Raw genomic sequence first — 8,223 nt, forward strand, 5'->3', positions numbered from 1 at the left:
AATTGTGTTGCATTTGTTGTTGTCGTGACAACCCTCAACAAGTTAGGGAACGCCATCCTGCTGTTTGTTTTGACGATTCTTCCGCAATCTAGGGAACGCCGTCGATCAATGCTGCTACATCTCGAGCCTTTTTCTTGAATCATAGTGACAACCTTCCCAATCATAGCAAAAGTCGTCGAAGACCGCCTCATCACAAACCGCTCTTCTCAAATCTCGGTGACAACATCCACAATCTTAGCAAATGTCGTCGACGACCGCCCATCTCGTGCTATCTTCTCAAATCTTGGTGACAACCTCCACAATCTTAGCGAGTGTTGTCGAAGACCGCCCATCTCGTGCTATCTTCTCAAATCTTGGTGACAACCTCCACAATCTTAGCGAATGTTGTCGAAGATCGCCCATCTCGTGCTATCTTCTCAAATCTTTGGTGACAACCTCCACAATCTTAGCGAATGTTGTCGAAGATCGTCCATCTCGTGCTATCTTCTCAAATTTTTGGTGACAACCTCCACAATCTTAGCGAATGCTGTCGAAAATAACTTTACTTGTAGTCATCCTCAATTGTTGCAATAATATTCCGAAGAAAATTACCGAAGACCAACACTTGTCGATCTTTAAAGCTCGCTTGAACTTTGCTTTAGCCAGTGTGTCGGCGCTTCTGCTGCTCATGAACCAGTATGTCGGTGCTTTGCTGCTTATGAACCATTGTGTTGGTGCCTTTGCGATGAGCCAATGTTTAGGCGCTTTAAGCTAAGTAAGACGATCTTTTGTCAGGTCGATCACTTATTGCGATTGTAATCAAACCGACTTCTTAATCATGTCAAATTGCTTATAGGGACTAACTAGCATACCAAGGAACCCGAAAATTGATGCACTAGGTCCGCATAATCTAATATGGGGGCCACGCATTGTGTCGCCACACCAGCGCTCGCTGGAACTATCTGGCGCCGTGCTTTTCTTCTGTCGCCAGGCGACATCCTTGTCGTCTGACGCTGGCGTCGGGTCTTCCCTATTTTGCCCTTGTTGCTTCTGTTCGTTGCTCGGTTTCGCTTCAAACTTTGAACTTGGTCGTTTCCTTTCAACCAAATCTGCTCAAGTCTTTTGTAAATTAAAGCTCTTCATCTCTAATTACTGATCTATATAACTCCTCTCATCTTGGAAGAATCTCATGTGTCATATTCATGTTTTTTCGAAAAAAATCCTGGAATGTCCTTGCTTCCTGGGATGCACCTGCATTTATATTTTTTACTATAGGACTTTGCTCATCTCTTTCTCTAGGGTTGACCTAATACTTAGCGTTGCTTGACTCATTGACTTGTCGTGACTCAAGGTATGATCTTGACTTAATGATGACTCACTTCGTGTGACTCGTGTGTGCATAGTGTTGATTCAACACGACATGACTCAATTCAAAAATGCAAAAAAGAAAAAATTTCCGTCATTTCTGTGGAGGGTACCGACTTTCTCCCAAAAAAGAAGGACGCGAAAAAGAATCAAAGTGTTTGAGGGTGCGTGTTGAATGAGCTTAGTCAAATGTCATTTGATACTATCTCTCAAGGTGCAAGGATTAATTCATCTAGGCCAGCCTATCCTAGTTGACTCAATGATGAAAGTATTTGGGTAACTTAGGCACAGAGGCTAAGCACTTCGTACTTTGTGATGCAATGATGAGTGATGTTGATATGACAAGGCATGCTTCAGCGTTGTGTTAAGATTTCATGACAAAGAGTTCCTAAGGGAAGTTTATTTGGTCATGTATCTGTGCAGTGTGTGAAAGTGACACTGAAGATTAGGCCGCAAGAGCTAAGTGTGTGGGAAGATTTTAGAAGAGTCAAATAATGGTGACTCTTAGGCTAGGCAAGCTAATGATGTAGGGATCAAGCCCCCAAGTCTAACTCTAAGTAGATAGAGATGAGCATAGGAGATCCCTTGATATGATCATGATGAAAGTAGTTATGAATGAATGAATTTTTATTAAGGTCGCACCTCGATGTGAGGTTGCCTACGTATCCGTTAGGAATTAGGCCGAACGTAGCTCTAGTCGAACCTTGCACAAGTGTGTGTATACCTCAAAAAAGTCTTTTTAAGGGTTGTAACGTGGTTAGGCTAAAGGTTTGAAGAAGAAGGGGATAAAAGCTCAAGACCCTAGATAAGCCCCTAAGGTGTACTATGCAACTTTGCTTTTTAATATTTGTATTTTCATGCTTGAAGTTTCTCACTCTTTTTTAGCTCTTTTTTTTGCTTTATTTATTTTATTTTTATAAGTGTGGACAATCCCGATCATGCGGTCTATCACTCACTTGGCATTCATGTTTCTCAGGCACGGTACCGAGCACTCGATAAGAAACGCAATCCGAGACGTGTTTTTATCGAAGATATTTTCATATCAAAGACATTGGAAAACTTGTCCTTTGTACACTTTTATTATTATTATTATTATTATTATTATTATTTTTTAATTTTTTGCTATTTTAATCTTTTGAAGTCACTCAAGCTTTTTATGAAATTGAAAATTGCATAAGTTGCACACAATCCCATCCCAAATTTAGGTAGATGTAGGTTGAAGAAAGAACGGTCTATCGTTAGACGAGGCTCAAAGTGGTTTATCAAGAAAAGATTGCATATTTGAAAGAGTGAAAATGATATGATAGGCTACAAGGGGTGCCTCTAATCATGGGCATACCTTGTGTTTAGTTCGACATGGGTTTTTTTTTTTTTTTTTTTTTTTTTTTTTTTTTTTTTTGTGATGCAATGCAATGATCATATGTAAGGAAATAAATGCTCATTTTATTTAAAAAGTGAAGGGTAAAAATCAAACTCTAAGAAATTAATTCAAGGAGGATGAAGGGTGCCTATGCTAGACTTATTGGGGAAAGGGTTTGAAAAAAAAAAAAAAAAAAAAAAGCATGAAATCTTGGTGAGAAGCTTGCCTTGTGCATTTGTTTCATCATTACCCTCACTTTTTTTTTTTTGTCAATCACATGACTCAAACTCGATTCAACAAGCATGGATGGAAGAAGGTAGGAAGAATGAAGGTTGAGATATGGAGAAAGCATGTAGAGAATGGAAAGATGATGTAGATGGAGAGATATGAAAAAAAATAGGAATAGAATGTACCCCCAACTCAAATGACGGAAAAAATCGATTGATGCATGAACCTAAGACATGGTCATGGTGACATATACAAAGTGTGTGCTAAGACTAGTGAGTGTAGGTGACATGTTAAGACTCGTGTCATGACCATGTGGTAAGACTATGTGACTAGACTCAAGGAAAGACTAAGTTAAGACCTCATGTATACGCATTAAACTGGACATGCTGTGGTATTTTAGTCATAACTTTTGATCTGCGACTCTGATTGGGACGAAACCAACGCCAAATTAAAAGATAAAACTTGGGGCTACAGATCCATAGGCTTTACGACTCGTAACTCTTCCTAGAACTCCGGCTATGACCAAAACAAGTTGACTCTTGTGCAGTATACGGGAATAAAAATCCGAGTTGACTTAAAGGAACTATGACTCGATTTTAGGGTATATTTTTTAGCTCAAATTAATTAATCAATTAATTAAGCAAAGCCTTTTAGTCATTGTTTAGTTTATTAAGACTTATTTACAAACACAAGTCAAACCAAACGGTTAATTTAGTCACATAATAAGTATACACAAGTAGTCAAGTAGTCACAACATGATGCAATGAGTTTGCAACCTAACCATGGCTCTAGTTCTCTAAAGTTCGGGATATGGGTTAGTCAAAGAGGGTTCATTGTTAATTGTCCGGATGCACTGCGCGAAAGCCTTACCTTTTGAAGGGTTGGCGCAAGTGGATGGGACACCGCGAGTTAAAAAACTCGCTTCCATGGTTTGGTGAGTTCAACATTCTCGGATGTACCCTTTGTTGCACAGAGCGTTCAATCAGGTAGATGGAGCATGAATTCCCAGAGGGTTATGTCCACATGTAGAACACATATGGGTTTCAGAAAAGTGAGAAAAACTCAATCAGGAAGTAGGATCGAGCAAACAGTGCTAAAAACTTGTCAAAATTAGAACGCATATTTCTGGCTCAGTATTGGAAGAACTTGGCGCCAGCGAACAAAGGCTGCGCCGCAATTTGGTTCTGTCGCCTGGCGATAGAGTCAAATTGTTGGCGACAGACTCTGTTTTTTTACGCCAATTCCTACATGCCGCATCAGCTTTCTATGCTCGATAAAATTTTCCAGTTTCGCGTATGTAGCATTATTTTGATCCTAGTTGTGAAAGATATTCCTCAAATTTCCTACGTGTAAAAATCCTATGTTTTCATTTATTACGGATGGTATTTCCAATGAGATATTTTTTATGCATGTGAAAATAATATTAATCAAAATTACGCACATGAAATACTTAGAACTTTTCGAGTCTCATCCACTCATTCTAAATCATTGCCAAAATAAATTTTAGGAATTAAAATAGAAATCCTCCCCAGTGGAGTCGCCAAAAACTGTATAGGGAATATTTAAACATTACCCCTAACTTGAACCCCACTGTAATCATACACTAAAATACAGTGGCGTCCAAAGGGAATGAAGATAGAGCAAAAGAGTTGCCAACAAGTTTTAGGAACTTGTAAACCGTTCACGAGGTGAAGGTTACACCCCTTAACGATCCAGGAGATCGTTAACTCCAATAGGTTTGGAACCATGACTGGTAGTTCGGGGATGAAGGTTGTAGGGAATATTTCAAGCATTATCCCTAGCTTAAACCCTACTGTGATCATACACTAAAATACGGTGGCGTCCAAAGGGAAAGAATATAGAGCAAAAAAGTCGCCAACAAGTTTTAGGAACTTGTAAACCGTTCACGAGGTGAAGGTTACACCCCTTAACGATCTAGGAGATCGTCAACTCCAATAGGTCTGGAACAATGACTGGTAGTTCGGGGATGAAGGTACAAATCCAACCTAAAAGAGATTGAATCTGCCCTAATAATAGGCCTCTACTTTATTCTAATCGTATTCATGTGCGCTTTCTGAATAACATGCAATCAATAGGTTTAACCCTAAACCTGTTTATCTATGTTGGTTGAAAATTAATGCACAAATAAATCTATTATTGGCGATCACTTGAATTATAATCAAATTAACCCTAAACAAGATTATTAATTATCTTATTAAGCGTGATTATAAGTACAAATTCTCTTTAAACATGCATAAAAGGTGTGATCAAGCAATAACAGTAAAATAAATATCAAGCAACATAATAATAATAAAAATAATGACAAACTAATCATAATAATTATAACAATTATAATCATAATAATGATTCAAATTAATAATGATAATCATCATCATAATCCAAATAATCATAATCATCAAAATAATAGTCATGTTAAAGCATAATTTTAATAGCAAGATCCTAGGCATGATACTAACAAGATTAATAACAAACCCTAGCATGTCACTAAACAAATAAAAATCAAATATGTATCCCTAACATGATACTAACATGAATATTAGGAAAGACAATAAAAGGCATCATAGAAATCATAATTGATTTAAGAAACTTATTCTTTACCCTAAACATGATAATAGGAAGATCAAAACACCCTAACATGACACTAGGAATCATAATGACAACCTAGACATGATTTCTATATCATAATATCAATAAATCAATTAAAGTACTTACTTGGATACCTCGAACCTCTTTCTAATAACAAAATACACGCGTTAGTAACTTCAAGGAAAATAATAATCAAACAATTAAATATTTTCAAAAACAGAAAGAAGAGATATTTTAATAAAAACATCCTCATCACTAGACTTTTCACACTTTCGCTTTGTTCGATTATGATTCGACGTGAAAAGTACTCATCACTGGGTTTGGTTTTGGGGAGACACAAATGGGTGTCTACAAAGGTACAAATCCAACCTAAAAGAGAAAGAACCTGCCCTAATAAAAGGCCTCTACTTTATTCTTCTCGTATTCATGTGCGCTTTCTGACTAACATGCAATCAATAGGATTAACCCTAAACCTGTTTAATCTATGTTGGTTGAATATTAATGCACAAATAAAACTATTATTGGCAATCACTTGAATTATAATCATATTAACCCTAAACAAGATTATTAATCATCTTATTAAGCGTGATTACAAGTACAAATTCCCTTTAAACATGCATAAAAGGTGTGATCAAGCAATAACAAATGAATATAATCAAGCAACAATAATCATAATATATTATAACTTTAATCATCAAAATAATAATAATTATAATAACAATTATTATAACAATAATAATAATCATAATTAAAATAATCATGTTAAAGCATAATAATAGCAAGATCCTAGGCATGATACTAACAAGATTAATAACAAACCCTAGCATGTCACTAAACAATAAAAATCAAAGCTTTAACCCTAACATGATACTAACATGAATATTAGGAAAAGAATAGGAAGCATCGCAGGAATCAAAATTGTCATATTTGATATTAGAAATTATAATTATTACCCTAAACATGATACTAGGAAGCTATAAAACATCCTAACATGATCTCTATATCATAATATCAATAAATCAACTAAAACACTTACTTGGATGCCTCGTATCTCTTTCTAATAACAAAATACGCGCGTTAGTAACTTCAAGGAAAATAATAAAATAAAACAATTAAATTAAAATAATTAAAATAGAGATTAGGGACCAAACCCTCAGAAATTAAAACCTTTCACGTCTAGGGCGAAGGCAACTTCGAACTTGGCTAGGTGTTTCTAGATCTTGTGAATGCAGAATTTTGTTTGTAAAGGTTGGTTTAGAAAAGAGAAAGAGTATCAAGAATTTTTTATGAGAGTTGGTTATTGAAAAGGGGAGATATGACCTCTATTTACAGAGAAAAAAGAGGGTCGAAAAATAAGAAAAGAATCCGAATTCGAATCGAAATAAAACTCGATGAACAGATGTTTTTGCGGATTTTGTTTTTATCATATCTTTTGATCCAGAAGTCAAAATAAGACATATAATATGTCGTTGGAAATCTCTTGAAGTCTACTTTCCAACCCAATTAAAATAAGATTAAAATATTTTGTAGATACAAAGATATGGCCGAAATAGTATGACGGTGTCAGTTTTGGATAGAGTTTTGTATTTCTTTCATATCTTTTTCGTTATAGCTCGAAATTAATATTATAATATATCATTAAAAAGATAATTTCAATATATATCCAACCATATAAGATTTGGATAGATATTATGAGGCACAAAATTAATATCTGACTGTCTTTGAATATTTTTAAATTCGAATAGAATTAGGATTAAAGAAAAGGAAAGTTTTTATAAAAGGAAAGTTTTTATTTAACTCAAATTCTTTAAATTTATCTTTTCAAAAAGGATAATTAAGATATTTTAGAAACTTATAGAAGCTTCTAATTAATCCTAATTAGTTTAGGAACAGGATTAAACCTTTGGACCCTCCACATGATCATTGGGTCGTAGGTAAGATCCGATTTGGGCTCAGTTTAGTATTTCTAGGTGCACACTCATGCACCTAGAAATAGGTGTAACAACAGCACAATATGAACATTAGTTTTTTAGAAAGTGAACATAGGTATAAAAAATATGAACTTATGCATTTCATAAAGTGAACATGACATTTCACAATATGAACGTAAGCATTGGTTTTCTTAAAGTGAATATAAGCATTTAAAAGGTGAACATATGCGTAAAATATTACGAACATAAACATTTAAGAAAGACAACATTTGCATAAACAGATTTAATTAATATTTCATGAACAACACATATTTACATTATGAATATTTGAAAGGAAAAATTGTCAGCAACTACACGTGTAATAGGTGTATTTGGAAACAACTGCCCACTTAAAAATTTTATCAAAAAAACTACCCCCCCATATTTAAAAAGTTTGAGTTGCACTTCCCCTTTCTAATTTCCGGCGAGAAAATCCGGTGTGTGGGGCCCATCTGTTTATTTCCCTCCAAAATTAAAACCTAAAAGTCGTGTTTATAACCCACACCTCCCCTGCTTCTGAAAATCGCACTTCCAAAAATCAAATTTTGTCTGCAAATCGCAAATTGAAGAAGGGAAAATAATATCGGTCTACAATTCAGAGGTAATTTGTCTCTTTCACTCCATTATTTATGTATTTTGCAACAAGGGTTTACATATTCTCCCAATTACACAAATTTAGGGTTCTTATAAATTGGGGATAATTTGCAATTGGGA

The sequence above is a fragment of the Chenopodium album genome, chromosome 6 (assembly GCF_948465745.1).
Source record: "Chenopodium album chromosome 6, dcCheAlbu1.1, whole genome shotgun sequence".
In the NCBI taxonomy this organism is placed as follows: domain Eukaryota; kingdom Viridiplantae; phylum Streptophyta; class Magnoliopsida; order Caryophyllales; family Amaranthaceae; genus Chenopodium; species Chenopodium album.